The following is a 17,933-nucleotide window of genomic DNA, read 5'->3' on the forward strand; positions in this document are numbered from 1 at the left end:
GTGGTTGGGCCGAGACCTTCTTCATGACCTGTTTTCTCAGACCTGGTGGTCGAATGGGAGGCCCTGAAGGTTTTCATGCAGGGATATTTTATCTCCAAACTACAGCCAACTACACTCAGACATTAGGGGGCATTAGGCTGCCCCCAGAACTGTAGGAGACTACAGAGTGCAGGGAATGATTACCCACTGAGAAATTACTTGTGATGGTAGAGTGCATGCAGCATAACTACAGGGCTCATATTGCAAGAGCCTACGTGGAGTGGGATAAGTTGGGGAGCATGTTATTCTGGCTCCTCCAGGAATGGACAAGGTGGCACACTAGCCTCCAAATTCATGATTCAGGTGGCAAAGTAGTGTTTTCTCAGGAGGAAATCAACCCTTTGTTTATGCACTTCTACTGTAAGCTACACTCTGTCGGCACTGAGGTTAGTGAGTAGTGCATTCTGTGATACATTGCAGATTCCACTCCTTCGTTCCTAGAACCCGCTGTGGCAGAGTGACTGAGATTTGATATTACTAAACAAGATGTGAAGGGCACAATTAAGGTGATGGTTTTGGGCAAAGTCCATGGATCAGACAGGTTGCCCATGGAATTCTACGCTGATTATTCTGATGCCTTTGAAAGTGAACTAGTGGAAGTTTTTAATGGAAATAAGTAGCAAAGACTTCCCCTGTTCTCTCTGTATGAAGAGAAGCTTGTATCTCTACCCAGGAAAGACAAGGACCTAGTGATAGTTTATTCCTACTGCCTCTTCTCTATGCTTAAAATAAATTAAAAATTTCTGAGTAAGATCCTAGGGTTGGTAATCTGATTCACCCTGATCAGGTAGGTTTCCTACCTACTCACAGTACCTTGACTAATATCCGCCATCTGATCCACATCCTGGATATGCAGGAGAGCCTCCCACCAGATTCGCTAGCAGTATCTGTTGACATTCGAAAAGCGCTTGATTCTCTTTTCAGGGAGTTCTCATATGCTACTTTAATTGGGGTGGTGGTTGGGCTTGCTTTTGTTAAATGGACTGTTGGAATTGGGGGTCTCTGGTTGGCAAGCAGGGACCCTCTCCTCTAGTCAGGGCAAGGGAATTACCCTCTTAAAATAACCCCTGCTCAACCTCTAGGCGGCGTGGCGCGAGCAGTCAAGGCTAGTTCAGAGGCGATGTAAGTTAAGCCTTTGTGACCACATACAGTAACCCAGTGACAACACTACAAATGGACACCACACAAGGTTTTGTATCAAAAATAAGTTATACTTTATATAGAGTTACCACAAGACCAATAAACGACAAAAAGAATCCACAGTACTATCAAATTTCAAGAGTTCTGGTTAAAACAGTGTAAATCAAAGTTCTGTGTGAGTCAGTAGCCTTGTCCGGCTACAGCGTGCTGAAAGAACACAGAGTGTAACAAATCCAGCGGACCGCGACGGTCCGGGCCCACTCAAATGTCGACAGACTCAAACACAGTACCTTTTACTTCAGGCGGCCGGCACGGATGTTCGAGCCGGTTCTGGGGATCGTCGCGGTGTACAAAAAGAAAGCTTTGCAGGTCACGGTGTCCTTTCCGTCGGTGTGCAGGCTACAGCTCGTTGACGGTGTCGGTGAGCTCAGAGCTGGCGTTTATCAGGGCAGATGTTGCTCATTGCGATGCTTCCAGCTTTAGTGTGCGGCGTTCGAGCCGGAGTTCGGAAGCTGGCTTCGGTCAGTCCGCACAGCAGTGAGTGTCGGGCGGTGCGTCGTGAAGTGTGCGTGGCGGTGCCCAACTCCGGTGCGGTCACAGGACTCGAAGTCAGCAGCAGTGACGTGTCGGTCAGACCAGTTCGAATTGGCGTAGCGAGGTGTTGCACTTTGCGGTGTCCTTTCAGTCGCGGTGCAGGCTACGGCTCGTTGACGGCGTCGAGACGGAGTCGGTGAGCGCAGAGCTTGCGTTGTTCGAGGCAGACATTGCTCAGTGCGGTGCCAACAGGACACCGGGCCGGTCGTGAGAGTGGGTCACAGCTCCCTGCCTCTGTAACCACTGGAACAGCAGCAATTCACAAAGGCTGGTGAAGTCCACTGGTCCTGGGACTTCGGTCAGGGGGAAAGCTCTCTTCCAAACCCTTGGAGATCTTTTTAGCACAAGTTGAAAGCAAAGGTAAAATCCACAAAGTCCTTTCCCCTCTCTAGGCAGCCAAGCAACCACTGCAGGCCAATCCCCCAAGCAGCACTTCAGCTTGGGAATAGTCTCTCCTCAGTTTCTTCAGGTTCCTTCTCCTCAGCAGAGGTTTCTTCTTGTCAGTTCCAGGCATTATCTAATTTCATGGGATCAGGGTCCCAATACTTATACCCCAAAATCCTTTGTTCTCTGAGGGAAGAGGGACCTGTGCCCAGTTCAAGCCAGTTCTGAAGCGCTCTGTTTACCAGACTTCTCCTTGCCTTTTACAGCACAGGGCAGGCACATCAGACACCCCACAGGAGGTGGAGCCAGCATTGTGGAAGGCAAGTACAGTCCAGGAGCACTTTGTTGACAGTCTTCCATCTCTTCTTTCAGTCTGCGGGGCAGAGACAACAGACGCACCACAGGGGGTGGAGACAGCACTGTGGGGGGCGGGCACAGTCCTATTCAGGTCCCAAGTGCAACTCCTCCCTCCCATCTGGTTGCAGATCTCCCTATTCACCACCGGGCTGCCCAGCCTGTCTCCTGGAATTCCCCAGTCCTGTCACACACAAACCCAGACAAGGAATACACAGCCTAGCAGAGGCAGGCTCAAATGGTTAGGCAAGCTAATACCTACTTTTTAAAAGTGGTATTTGCAAACACAGAATATTAAAATAAACTTTACTAAAAGATGTATTTATTATTCTGAGTCCAGGCATACTAAACTCGGATTTCTACCATGTTCTCTGAGTCTGCTAGGATTATAAACATGTAACAATCCAGCAGCCCATTCTAGCCTATGGTGAACAGTTAGCCTGCAATAGTAAAAAACGAAAATGGCTGTAAGCCACCATTAGGACATGCCACACACATCAGGCTTGTCCTACCTTATACTTACAATGCACCCTGCCCTTGGGCCCACCAAAGGGGTGACTAATATGTCGAAACGGGAAGGTTTAGGGACTGGCAAGTGGGTGCACTTGCCCAGTAGACATGACAGTACCAGACTGCACGCAGGCTCTGCAATGGCAGACCTTAGACACGTTTTACAAGGCCGCTTCTGTGGGTGGCACAACCAGTGCTGCAAGCCCACTAGCAGCATTTGGATTTACACGCCTTGGGAACACTCAGTGCACTGTACTAGGGTCTGACAATTAAACCAAATATCCAATCATGGAACCACTAATCAATACATCAATTTACAGTAGGAAGCACTCGCACTGTGGCACTGGACAGCAGTGACACAGTGCCTAAAGCATCTAACACTAGAAAAACACATGAGGCAACAGCAAAAATGGAATGGAGACCCACGCCAATGGGGACAGGTCTAACATGGACCAAGCTTCTGGGTACCCGGCTGGTGGTACGGGTTGGAACCCGGTCGATGACATCAGAAGCGTGTGCAGTGGAGTGGAGTACCAGGCAGGGATGCCCCTTGTCCTTTCTGTTATTTGCTCTAGAGTTAGAGCCATTTGCACTTTGCTACGACAGGGTGGGCATTATAGTGGACTGCAGATGTTGGGAGATTGCTTATATATTTCCTTATACGTGGACAACATGCTATTGTATATACGTAGCGAGGATTTTGACTTAGAGAGGGCAGTGGCATCACTTGAGGACTGTCTGTCCTAAAGGCTAATTGGCACAAGTCCTGCATCTACCCACTAGACCCAGCATTGAGGAGGTGCAGCTCCCCAATGTCGTACCGGCACTGCGTTGGGAGAAAGTTACCTTACGCTACTTGGCAGTAGCTATCTATAGATCTACAGGTCAGCTCTTTGAGGGTAACTTAGCTCCAGGCTACTTCTGCCTTGTGGTGGTTAGTGGTCTTTGGAGTACCCAACCTATTTCAGGAAGTGGCCAGATAGCCATCTCCATGATGGCTATTCTGCCTCGGTTCCTTTATCTGATGTGACCCTGCTAGCGGAACTCCTTAGAGCATTCTTTAGGGGAATGGATAACATTCTTATGGTACAATAGAGATCCTTGTGCCACCAGTAGCCAAGGGTAGAAGGGCTGCTCCAGACTTTGAGCTTTACTAACTAGCTGCCTAGCTACAATCAGTGGCGTAGCAAGGTCAAGTGGTACCCGGTGCAGAACATTTCTTGTCACCACCGGCTTGACAAAATGGCAAAATTATTTGTTTAAAACACATATTTTTGCCATGTTGTCACCCCCCTCAGTGATGACCCCCAGGGCGTCCGCCACCCACCGCACCCCCTTCCTACGTCACTGACTATAGTAGGTGGCTCAGTGGCGGCCTGTGCTCTGGGATGCTGTAGGTCACTGGAAGTTCTGGGTACATTCCAGAGCTCCTTTGACTCAGATTCTTTTGAAATTTGCCCCTGCTATGATTGAGCATGGCAATAATGTGTTAGTTAGGCCAGCGGGATATGTGTGGGCAAGGACATTACAGAGGACGCACACCCTTGACAATTGCTCAATACTGGCAGCACCTGGGATACTGGGCTGGCCTCCAACTGTGGACTGAAGCAGGGTTCACCATAATGGGTGTGCAAAAAGGCCAAGGTGCACCACGTCAACACTTAGGGAAATAACTATTTTCAGTGAAATAAACAGTAATAATCATATCAGAGAGATTTTTCTTCATGTAGTTTTGAGAGTTCTTTATTTAGTTCAGATGGTTAAAATATACAGGATCTACAGCCGACGCGTTTCGTCCACAAGGGACTTCTTCAGGGCAGGATAGTCAGATGGTGATGGTGTCCCTGGTTTCTGGACCGTAGGTGAAGGATAAATGAATCAATCCGGATAACTATATTAATCATCCGATGGTATCATGTGTAATTTCAGGTTTAGATAGCGTCTGTCGAGACGTCCCCCTCCGTCAAGACCGGTACTTGACGGAGGGGGACGTCTCGACAGACGCTATCGTCGCTAGCCACGTAGGAACCAGGGGAGGCAGCAGCAAGCTTCATTAAGAGCTTTTCTGGCAACAGAATTTTTCCCTATACTTCCCCGCATATAAGAGAAAAGATCTTAAGTAGATCCTATACGGAGGTCTCCATTATCTTTCTACCCTGGTTCCACCACTATTGGAGTATTGTCCTCACTTTTGATGTAAGTGAGAGGTGCTTATCATATCTATCACAACGGTATCCTGTTGTTGGTTAGCCTCCAATACCGGAATAGGTTGGATTCTTTCCGCTAGTATTTTAGTGGGCTAGACTGATCTCTTGTGTCCATTTTATAGGTGGCTTGAACACAAGACATTGCAACACCTGATATTAATGGTGCAATTTTGATGACAGCTGAACTCTCTAACGCCAGTTATACAATTGGATCTAAACCTGAAATTACACATGATACCATCGGATGATTAATATAGTTATCCGGATTGATTCATTTATCCTTCACCTACGGTCCAGAAACCAGGGACACCATCACCATCTGACTATCCTGCCCTGAAGAAGTCCCTTGTGGACGAAACGCGTCGGCTGTAGATCCTGTATATTTTAACCATCTGAACTAAATAAAGAACTCTCAAAACTACATGAAGAAAAATCTCTCTGATATGATTATTACTGTTTATTTCACTGAAAATAGTTATTTCCCTAAGTGTTGACGTGGTGCACCTTGGCCTTTTTGCAAATCTTACTATAGTTCATGTTTGAACCTGCATTGTGACAGTGGGTGTTCATTGAAGCGTGCACACATACTGCCCCATGTATAAGAGGGCGAGATTTTTTGGAGAATAAACTGACTAGGTGCTGTCCTTTTGGGAATCTACCACTGTTACTTGCTTTTGTTCACCATAATGGGTGACCTGCTTGTCGGGTAAAGCTGGCTCATACCTGGATGTTGGGGAGATGTATCACATTGCAGTGGGACACTTCCTATTACATGGAGCTCTGTTGGGTAAGGTCTGAGCTTGGTGGGGGGTGGGGTCTGTGGAGCCTCCAGAACATGCATGCCTCTGCTATCTATTCTAGTTTCGTCACGCTTGCACTCTTAGATCCCCTTTATTTACTGCTGTTGCATGCTCCAGGGTGTACTCTCCTTCAGAGTACAAGAACAACAAATCAAATGCGTGACCCTTAATTGAGTGACGTCCCCTGGTCACAGCGTAATGCCCATGAATTGGGTTGTAAAGTTCCACAAAAGTTTTCAAAAAAAGCTTAAATTTCTTCAAACATCTTTATTTTCATTGTTTCCAAAGTCATTTTCTCAAAACGAATAATCCAGCCTTCTGGAAAATTATTAGGGCGTCCAATGCATATCGGCTATGCAATAGCCTTCATCAGGGACTGGATTCTACAAATTAAATAATCACATATAAGGATATAGCAGGGACTCAAATGTCAAATTCAAATCTATTCTGATGGTAAAGTCTCAGAAACGGTACATAGTAATATGACTCCTAAATGTCACCCCGTGAATCAAAGTGAAAATTAATTCAACGAATACAAAAGGGTTAAATTAATAAAAGGGTTAAATTAATAAAACTTGGTCTGTGAAAAAAGTTCCAAAGCATGTTGTGTAAAGACACCTCCACCAGATATTATAGCGAGAATAAGCCATGCACACATAGTAGAAAAAGACAGTCCGAGCGTAGTTACAAGAAAAACCCTTTGCATAAATTTAGTTCTAAAACATAGAGAGAAAGGTATACACACGCAGGAAAAAAGTATACACCCGCTTACCGGTTAGACTGAAAGAAAACTCCTACACGCCATTTGCGGAAGTAGATTTCCGAACAGGTGCGAGGCACCGGTTAAATCACCACGCTGATAGTGAATATAGAAAGTGGACTAAGTCCCTAGTCAAGCAGAAAAAGCGATCAACGTAGTCTAGAAGGCGGACCGTAGTCCGTAGTGAGTATAGAAAACGGACATTAGTCCCTAGTCATGCAGTGAAATCAACCAATATAGTAAAGAACGGACAAAGTGTGTGGACATTTAGTTCAAGCGGCCATGATAGACAGGGGTGAGAATGTGTAAACAAAGGTGAAGTAAGAAGCAAAGGGTATGTTCCTCATGTTTACAGAAAGCTCTGGTTGATATTATTGCAAGTTTTATCATATATAAATGAAGAATGCAACCATATCCTATTCATAGGCAGTGAATACTAGCTAAATGAACATATTATAGCTCTAGAAAATCAAGTTGAATGGTCTAAAATAAACGGTTTCATAATCATACGAAATTAGTCACAAACATTGTAATTGAAAAAGGCAATTATGAGAAAACATGCACAGTACATTGGAATTTAAACGTATCTTGATGTAGTTCATAGATAACAGCTGAATTCAGTCCGATCATTCATTCCAGTTAGTTTAAGAGTTTCCAATTTGAAAATCCAAAAGTTTTCTCTTTGCAGCAGGTTCTTGTGGTTGTCAATACCTTCACGTTTTTTTACAATTTCTAGAATAGTAAACCTGAGCTGGCTGATGTTGTGTGAAGCTTCACAGAAATGTAGATTTGGTGTATTTGTTACGAATGTTCGACTTATGTTCGTTTAGTCTTACTTTCATCTTTCTCTCAGTCTTTCCCACATATCCTTGCCCACAGGGACATTTCAAAAGATATATAACATTCATAGAATCGCAAGTTGCTGACACACGCTGTGCACAAAGAGAGAGGAAGGATTTACTAATTCAAGCCCCAAATAAAGAAAACACAAGGATTGTTGTTGTGTCGAAATATTCAACTAAGAGCAAAGCTTTTAAGAACATCATCAAGAAACACTGGGCGATACTATCCCAAGAAACAGAATTCAATAATATCTTTAAAGAAGTGCCTCTGTTTGCATACCAAAGGGGAACGAACTTAGGCAACATGATTAAATCCAGAACAGAGAGTGCTAATGAAGTTTTTCATGGTACGTTGCCTTGTCACAACTGCAGTCACTGCAACAATATCATCAGAGGGAATACCATCACCCATCCGAGCAAAGGATTCAAGATCAAATTACGTGTGTCAGCAACTTGCGATTCAATGAATGTTATATACCTTTTGAAATGTCCCTGTGGGCAAGGATATGTGGGAAAGACTGAGAGAAAGATGAAAGTAAGACTAAACGAACATAAGTCGAACATTCGTAACAAATACACCAAATCTACAGTTGCAACGCATTTCTGTGAAGCTTCACACAACATCAGCCAGCTCAGGTTTACTATTCTAGAAATTGTAAAAAAACGTGAAGGTATTGACAACCACAAGAACCTGCTGCAAAGAGAAAACTTTTGGATTTTCAAATTGGAAACTCTTAAACCAACTGGAATGAATGATCGGACTGAATTCAGCTGTTATCTATGAACTACATCAAGATACGTTTAAATTCCAATGTACTGTGCATGTTTTCTCATAATTGCCTTTTTCAATTACAATGTTTGTGACTAATTTCGTATGATTATGAAACCGTTTATTTTAGACCATTCAACTTGGTTTTCTAGAGCTATAATATGTTCATTTAGCTAGCGTTCACTGCCTATGAATAGGATATGGTTGCATTCTTCATTTATATATGATAAAACTTGCAATAATATCAACCAGAGCTTTCTGTAAACATGAGGAACATACCCTTTGCTTCTTACTTCACCTTTGTTTACACATTCTCACCCCTGTCTATCATGGCCGCTTGAACTAAATGTCCACACACTTTGTCCGTTCTTTACTATATTGGTTGATTTCACTGCATGACTAGGGACTAATGTCCGTTTTCTATAGTCACTACGGACTACGGTCCGCCTTCTGGACTACGTTGATCGCTTTTTCTGCTTGACTAGGGACTTAGTCCCCTTTCTATATTCACTATCAGCGTGGTGATTTAACCGGTGCCTCGCACCTGTTCGGAAATCTACTTCCGCAAATGGCGTGTAGGAGTTTTCTTTCAGTCTAACCGGTAAGCGGGTGTATACTTTTTTCCTGCGGGTGTATACCTTTCTCTCTATGTTTTAGAACTAAATTTATGCAAAGGGTTTTTCTTGTAACTACGCTCGGACTGTCTTTTTCTACTATGTGTGCATGGCTTATTCTCGCTATAATATCTGGTGGAGGTGTCTTTACACAACATGCTTTGGAACTTTTTTCACAGACCAAGTTTTATTAATTTAACCCTTTTATTAATTTAACCCTTTTGTATTCGTTGAATTAATTTTCACTTTGATTCACGGGGTGACATTTAGGAGTCATATTACTATGTACCGTTCCCGAGACTTTACCATCAGAATAGATGTGAATTTGACATTTGAGTCCCTGCTATATCCTTATATGTGATTATTTAATTTGTAGAATCCAGTCCCTGATGAAGGCTATTGCATAGCCGAAATGCATTGGACGCCCTAATAATTTTCCAGAAGGCTGGATTATCCGTTTTGAGAAAATGACTTTGGAAACAATGAAAATAAAGATGTTTGAAGAAATTTAAGCTTTTTTTGAAAACTTTTGTGGAACTTTACAACCCAATTCATGGGCATTACGCTGTGACCAGGGGACGTCACTCAATTAAGGGTCACGCATTTGATCTGCTATCTATTCCTCATAACAGGGAGATCAAAGAAGGTCACGATTCTCTATCAGGCTCTGCTGGAGTAGGCGCAAGCGGACCTGTCTCAGTTGCACTAACAATAGGCAGTGAATCTGGGACACACATTTGGGGCCTAAGCCTGGAAGAAAACTCTGGAGTTTGCCCCCAAGGTGTCCTGTAATGCTAGATTTAACCTTATCCAGTTTTATGTTTTGCACAGGGCGTACCTCACCCCACTGCACATCCATGCCATGTTCTCTGGAGATTCATCGGAGTACCCCTGATGCCAGGAGGACGACACAGGCTTGTACCATATGGTATGAAACTTGCCCTATGTTGGCTCCATATTGGGACGCTGTCTCACAAGTCATCTGTCGGCCACAGACAGACGCTTTGAATATTCACTGCACCTGTCCTTGTTGGGCCCTCATAATTGAAGTGCGGCCCAAAAATTAAGTTTACAGACTTGTAAAGATGGGCGAAGGAGATGTCCAACAGGGTGGATTGTGAGAGAAAGCGGCTCCAGAGGGAGGAGTGCATAGGGTCCCATTTTCTGCCTGCCTAGGGCGTAGTTATAATGCCTTGCCCCAGAACTGATACCAAGGGACAGATGTTAGCCAAAAAATTGGTTTCTGTGGTTTCCCTTGCCAGATGTTGGTGGCCCCCGTTGTCACCTATCCTTGCTCCTGTTGTCTGAACTGGCACTGGCCTTCATCTGAGAGAGGTGCATGACCCATTGCCAGATGCCTGCGAGCTGGACATGGCGAGTGAACGCTGAGTTACTGCCTGTGATTGTGCCTTCTCCTCTACCCCACCTCAACGGATTAACATTATGGGCTGCTGCGCCACCCTCAACCCGATGGTAGAAATCTGTGGTTTATGCACTTTGTTGTCTATGTTTGGCTCATATGTCAGTTACTGTTGCCCCGGCTGCGCACATCTGCCTTTCTATGTTCCGTAATGTAGTTTTGCGTCCTTTAAAACTGCAAAAAAAAATTGTCAAAATATATAAAAAATTGTTTTCTTCTATGAAAATTATGCATTTCTTACGGTCATGCGGTATTGTACAGAAAGGCACACCAGTACTTTCATCCATGAACAATGGGTTGTCTGAGAGAGTCAAGAGTATTGTACACGAAGAGGTGCCTCCTTCCCTATCTTGTAGCTTTAATGTGAAAGAATATACATGCTGGAAAAATGCTCAGTGCATCATCAAATAATGCATTGTACCAAAATATTTTCACCATTTAAAATGAAGAGAGACTGGGTTGCTCTTTCTGAGCTAAATCCAATTTTTTTAAGAAAGCTTGTAATGCAGGAAATAAATTGACTCTAAACTTTATAAAAAATGTGGGAAAAAGACTTATAAATATGTTTAAAATGTTTAAGAATAAATGGAGGATTTGAAGAATTGATAGCATTGGGATTCAAAATCGATAAGATGAAATTTTGGAATCGTGCTTTTGTAGCATTACTTTTATTGTACAACTACGTTTCAGCTTCTTAGAATACTCAGACTATTCGAGGAGCACTGCTGGACAGCCAGGAGTGTCACAGCGTTTCTGGATAAAATATATGTGCAACATTTCTACCTGCAAAATTCCCACTGGGCTACAAGGCAACACAAAATTGTGATTTTTTCAGTGTCGATAACACTGCGCCTTTGCTACCATTAGAGAAGAACCTTGGGGCATATTATCAAGGGGGTTTATCTCTGCTTTTTTGGCTTTAAAAGCCAAGAAAGCGGAGATAAAATTATCTCCCTATTACCTAGCTGTCGCTAACACCAGTTAGCGACAGCTAGTAGGAGATAGCGACCATCTTGGGCCCCACTTTGCATGTCAGTGATATTTATCACTAATGACATGCAAAGTGGGCGTGCCAAGATGTTAGGCGACTGGAAACAGTCGCTAACATCGCTATCTCCTATTACCAACTTATGGAGATATTTGCACTAAGCGCGAATATCTCCAAAAGCTAACACCTGCCTTGAACTATTCTTAGCCATGTTATCCAATGGGAGGCGGATAACATGGCTAAGAGCAATAGCTCGGTAATGCATGAATATCGCTGACGTTTCAGCGATATTCATGCATTGCGGCCGATTTTTATCGCATTTGCGATAAACCTTGGTAATACCAAGGTTTATCTGCAATAAAACTCGCCGCAGCTCTGCGGCAAATTTTTGTCTGTAACCAAGCAATAGCGATAATTATCGCTATTGCTTGGTAATATGCCCCCTTGTTTCTTCCCCATTGCCACTGTGGAAATGCAGTAAACCATAACCTTAACAGGACAACTTTTGTGTGCGTTTTTGAGGGGGGAATTGCTACCTATAATGTATTATCAAATAACCAGTAATTCTGTGAAGCAGCATTGGCAATTTCTATGTGCACAAAACGCATAGTGAATTGGGTCCTACATTTCTTTAGATTACATACAGGGAGGTCCATCATTCTTTTCCAATATGGAGCCTATATTTAGATATATATATGATGCATAGGCGGTACTATTTTAGACCAACTTCTGAAGAGTCTAGACATAAGTCTAGAGAAGAAGTGTAGAATAAGAATAAACCACAAATAAATAGTTCATATTTGAAATAGCAAAGCTAAGGAATCGCTCAATTGCAGGTGGATATAGGCATCGTTGAGGGAAAATCCTATTAGTATCAGTAATCAGAACTTTCAGACTTCCTAAAATCTGAGTAGCAAGCAATAACCAGTAAATATTGATCCTAACATGTGGAAGCATATACAAACAAAATAAAGAAAAATCAATGATAAACATAAAAAGGGTTTACAAAGAATAAAAATTAAAACGTTCTGCGTAACCAGCAAATCATTAAACTCTTGGGATATGAGAAGAATGTGTAGCTGTAGTTTGTTCACCAGGTGGAGAGAAGGCAGAATTTGACGATGTGAAATTCACTGGGGCTAGTGCATGTTACATCCTTGGCTCTTAATAAAATTATTAAATGTCTCTTGTGTGACACAAAATGGGATTCAAAATAAAAAAAGAAACTGGCCTATACCGAGGGGGTCCTTTTATTAGAGGTAAAGCCTCCTTGAAGGAATTATTTCCTCCCTTGAGTAGAAAGTGAATAAAAAATGCTGAAATCCCAAAATGGCCACTGAGGCCAACCAATCCAAGTAAATGGTTTCTTGCAGAATCCAAAGAAGAAATGTATCAGATTCCGTTTTCAGACAAATCATGTCACAAGTGAGGCGGAAGTATCTTAGCAATTCCTCCAATACTGAATGGACATCCGGATAAAGATGGAGTTAATAAAACGACCACTACAATTTCAAGAAATGCTGAAAATCTATAAAAAAGAAATGAAGGATTTTTTCCTATGACAACACATTTTTGGCAATCACGAACCTTGAAAAACATTTCTAGACAAAAAGTGAAGTATGGTGGCAGAATATAGTAGTACTAAGTTTAATCATTTTTAAAGGTATGAGAAGTGTTTAATGAGAACAGTCTTAGCTTTAGCGCTAATAGCGCCCTGTGCTAGAATCTTTCGGGCACATGCATCATTGGTTTTTGCATTCGCAAACAGTGCGAATCACAGAATTCGGCCGTTTGGGAATGCAAACCAGTGTTTTGGGATGCATCAAAATTCGGTAAATAATCGCAAATTTAGGAATCGCAATATCATGTGCGAATTGGAAAAAAAATCGCAAAAATTGGAAATCGCATTTCTATGAAGAAATTGTGCATTCATCAAAAATCGCTATTTGCATTTTTGGTCAAAATCGCTAATAGCATTTCTTAAAATAAGAAGTGGTCTGAGGTGGTGGTATTTTTATTCGCTAATGGACAACAGGTGTCAGTGAAAACAAAGGCATATAAGGGGAACACCAATGGATATCAGAACCATTTGCCATGGCTGCAGTCATTATATTTGGACGTAGGCGGAGACTGAGAGCTGCAGCTAGGAGGAGAATGATCAGTGAAAGGATATTTAGGTTGCGCATCACTTTATTGGGCCAGAGTGATCCTGAGATATATGACAAGTACAGGCTCAATGGTGATTCCATTATGGAATTGATAGCTGATTTAGACCCATATTTACAAAAGCATACTCATAGGACCCAAGCCATTCCCACACAGGTTCAGGTGCTTTGCTCACTTCACCTTCTTGCCTCAGGTTCATTCCAAGGTGTCATAGCCATTGCTGGTGGTGTGTCCCAGAGTTCACTGTCTAGATTTTTTAACAATTTTCTAGATGCTATGGTTCATAGAATAAGGCATTACATTAAATTTCCATGTAGTGCACAAGATTTACTACAAAGAAAGTTAGATTTCTATAATTTGGCACATTTTCCACATGTGATTGGCTGCATAGATGGCACACACATTCCTATTTGTCCTCCTTCACACAATGAGTACATTTTTTGCAATAGAAAATGTTACCATTCCCTAAATATTCAAGCCATATGTAATGCCAAAACTATTATTACTGACCTGGTAGCCAGCTTTCCTGGTAGTGCCCATGATTCCTACATTTTCAAGCACAGTGGCATTCATGGAAGGCTGTTGGCTGGAGATTTTGGTGATGGTTATTTGCTAGGTAAGAAGTCCTTTACTTTAAACTTATCAATGGTTACTGAATTATCTTAGATTCACTCTACTAATTACTGCTTTGTGTCATCATTACCTATAGGTGACAGTGCTTATGGAATTAGATCATTCATACTCACTCCCTATCTGACTGCAACTACTCGTAAAGAGCAACTTTTTAACCAAGCCCACATATCAACACGTAATGTCATTGAAAGAACTTTTGGAGTGATGAAATCAAGATTTCGCATCCTTCACAAAACAGGAGGCTCCTTACAATATCGCCCAGAAGTATGCTTTAAAATTGTAGCTGCTTGTGCCATGCTGCTCAACGTTGCAACTAAGAGAGGCCTTGAATTGGATTTTGAAGAAGAAATGCCCAACAATGACAATCAACCACCACAACCCCAAGCCAGAGTACATGGTCCTGACACTGCAGAGGGAAGGAGAAGGCGGGCAGAGATCACACAACATTACTTTTAATACAGGTAAGCCAAAGACAATGTCATAAGTTTGCAATTGTTTTATTAATGTTGTCAAAAAAAGTGATTTTCACATCTTGGCCAACACCATTGTAAGTCATGATGAAAACAAAATATTTCTAGATGTAACTCTCATAATAAGTAGAAACTCAAGTACATGTTTAATGAATTGGGCAATACTCAATTTTCTAAGCAACCTACTTTTTTCTCCCTCTGACCCTTAAGGTTTCATTTGTTACATTATCATTTGCCTTGTGCATTATTGTACCTTTAACCGTTTTCCTCATACTACGTCATTCTACATTTTTCCCGAAACTCCCCTCCATTGGTACATCATCATTACTTGGAGTACAGTCCTCCCCAACAGACATGTCAAAGGTTGACACATTAAGCAATTTTTCTTTAGCAGACATGACTGTTCACATACCTTTTGCAATTTCTGAACAACATTGTCTAAGGCCCTTCTGCATTGCTACTGTATTTCTAATCAGCTGTGCAGTCTGCATGCACATTTTATTCATCACCCTACTGCAAGTCTGAATTGACAAAACTGTCTGATTAGCCCTTTTTAAGTGCATCATTGATTGAGCATGCATTTTAGTGCACATTTTGTCCATGGATGTTGCAATTTTGTCTAACTTCTGAGCAGTCATTTCATTAGCATTATCTATGTGCACAGATATCTCCATTAGACTTCTGTTAATGCCACTCACATCATGAGTCATGCCACTTATTTTACTTTTGATAACACGAATATCCTTTCCTTGTAGGCGTTGAATTTTGAGGAGTTTGAGTTCCACAGCACTTGCACTGGTGTCCTCCTCATTATTGGAGCTATGCTGACCCTGACGTCTCCTGCGCCTGAAAAACTGCTGCAGTTTATGGCGTCTGTGACCTTGTGTTTGCACTGGAGTTGGGTTTTGGGGAGCCTCTTGGACTACAACATTTTCAATTACAGGAACTTCACTGTCTGAATCTGGGAGTTGGCGTATTCTTTGACGTGCATTGGGTCTCTGCACTATTGGTGATGAAGCCTCAGAGTTGTTATCAATTGAATTAAGTAAATCATCTGTGAAGGACTCTGCAAAGTCTATAAAATGGGCATCCAGATCAGCTTCTATTAATGAAAAAATTTGGGAAAATTACTTTACTTTGTGTTTTTAGAACAGTTTCTTAAATTACAGAAATAAGTCACTCCAGAACAAGTAAGACATGTTTCCATTTTCTTTTAAAAGTGCCTTTAAAAAATGTATTAGTAGGTGCTTTCAGTATGTGGAGCAAGTTTTGAATTTTGAGGTAAACCTATTCACTAACACTACAACTACTACAATGCATTGCTGCTTCTGTCACAAAACTCCAGGATTTAATTTTGTTAGAACGATTTTAGGGAAGGATAAATTGTACATCATTTACTATTGTCTTTCAAGGGCAGATGTTAATAAAAATGACATGAGTCACTCTTACCTTGAGAGGTTCCTGGTAGGTCAGACGTGTCAATATCCAATAAGCCCAAGACTGCCTCTGTAGTAAGTGTCCCTTCCACAAGATCATCCAGGCGCGTGTTTGGCTTGTCTTTTGGAGGTCCCCCACCAGTCTTCTTGGCCATCTTCATTCGCGTCGCCATTTTATCTTTTGCGCGACTGCGCAAATCATACCACCTTTTCTGCAGATTTGGTATGTCTCTATGTGCCACTCCAACAGCGTTGACTTTGGCTTGGATAGCCAGCCACAGCTTCCTTTTAACTCCTTCTGGCACTTTTAGGGACATTTTGCCAAAAAGTTGATCTTGCCTAGCTGTCACCTCCTCTATTAGGATCTCCAACTCCAGGTCACTGAATTTGACCTTTCTTTTCCTACAGTTGCTATCCTCTGAGGCATTCACAGGATCCATTGCAGTGGGACACAAAGACAAGTTCCTCCACCTCCAACAGCCACAGCTTCAACTGCCAGTACACTCTGAGGCATTTGAAATTGTGCATCAGGTGTACTTAATTGTATTCCAGGGTCACTGGCAGCAGCTTCATTGAGATGCATCATGTGTGCGAATTCGCATTTTGAGATATCGCAAAATGCGAATTTGCACTTTAGAATTCGCATATTTTGTGAGATTCGGTAAAAATTGCGATTTTTACCGATTCGCATAAAATATGCGAATTTCATGATGCATCCGATATTGCGATTTCCTATTTGCGATTCGCTGAAAATTGCAAATAAGAAATCGCATTCACGCGCGATGATGCATGTCCCTGAAAGTCAGCACCAGCCGGGACAGGTAGAAGATGTGAGGCGGGGCGGAGGCAGGGCGGGTTTGGGGGGCGTGAGATTGACAAACGATGGAATAGGTATAACTAAATAAATTAATAATACCTTTTTTGTCTACTATCGGCTTCCCCCCTCCGCATCCTGGCCCACCCCACCGCCCCCCTGCGCTTAACTGTGCCAACCGCTTCTGATCATTGTGGCGCCCCCAGGGACCTCCTTCTATTTGAATTCCCCCACAAACACCCGCAAACAGTGCCCCTCATTGCTCCATAGCCCCTATCTCACACGTATTTTATTTGTTTTACAGTTCTACTCATACGATCCTACGGTGTAGGAGCATTTTACATCACACACACATTATACGGAGACAAAGAATCGTATATCTGCAAATCATGTCCACAGAAAATGTTACATGAGACCATGAGGGTTACAAGGTAAAATAATCACATGTTATCCATACTAGTAGGCCGTATATTTTAAGAATGTCCGGTCTCGAGAAGCAATAACTCAGTGATTGGGGTTGGCTTTCCTTTAACCCTTTTTAGCAACATATTGATGATGAAAGACTGTGAAAAAAAACATAACGTTCTTACCTATAACGTTCTTACCTATATCATGCAGTTTGCATACAGCTCTTTAATGACAGTTCATATATTAGGGTTGTAACTTGTGAACTGCAAGTAAAAAAGGGAGACTGTGACCAAACCAGTGACCTACTGTGCTAACCAAATAAAATACAGGTCTATGATCTGCATGGTACACCTTCTCTGCAGCAGGCATATTAACCCTCTGCACTACTTTATGATAAGTCAAAACTGCAGCTAGAAAATCTTCAATCCCTCCAGCAGGAGCATTAATCACCACTTAACTTATTTCAAAACACACAAGAGCATATTTACAAGGGGCTAATGCCACCAGAACGTCACTGTTAGCGACATTCTGGCGGCGATATGCCCTTCTCCATATTTACAAAGCAGCGTTAAGCCTTAGGTAGTG

This window comes from Lissotriton vulgaris, chromosome 4_1, assembly GCF_964263255.1.
Source record: "Lissotriton vulgaris chromosome 4_1, aLisVul1.2, whole genome shotgun sequence".
Lineage (NCBI taxonomy): Eukaryota > Metazoa > Chordata > Amphibia > Caudata > Salamandridae > Lissotriton > Lissotriton vulgaris.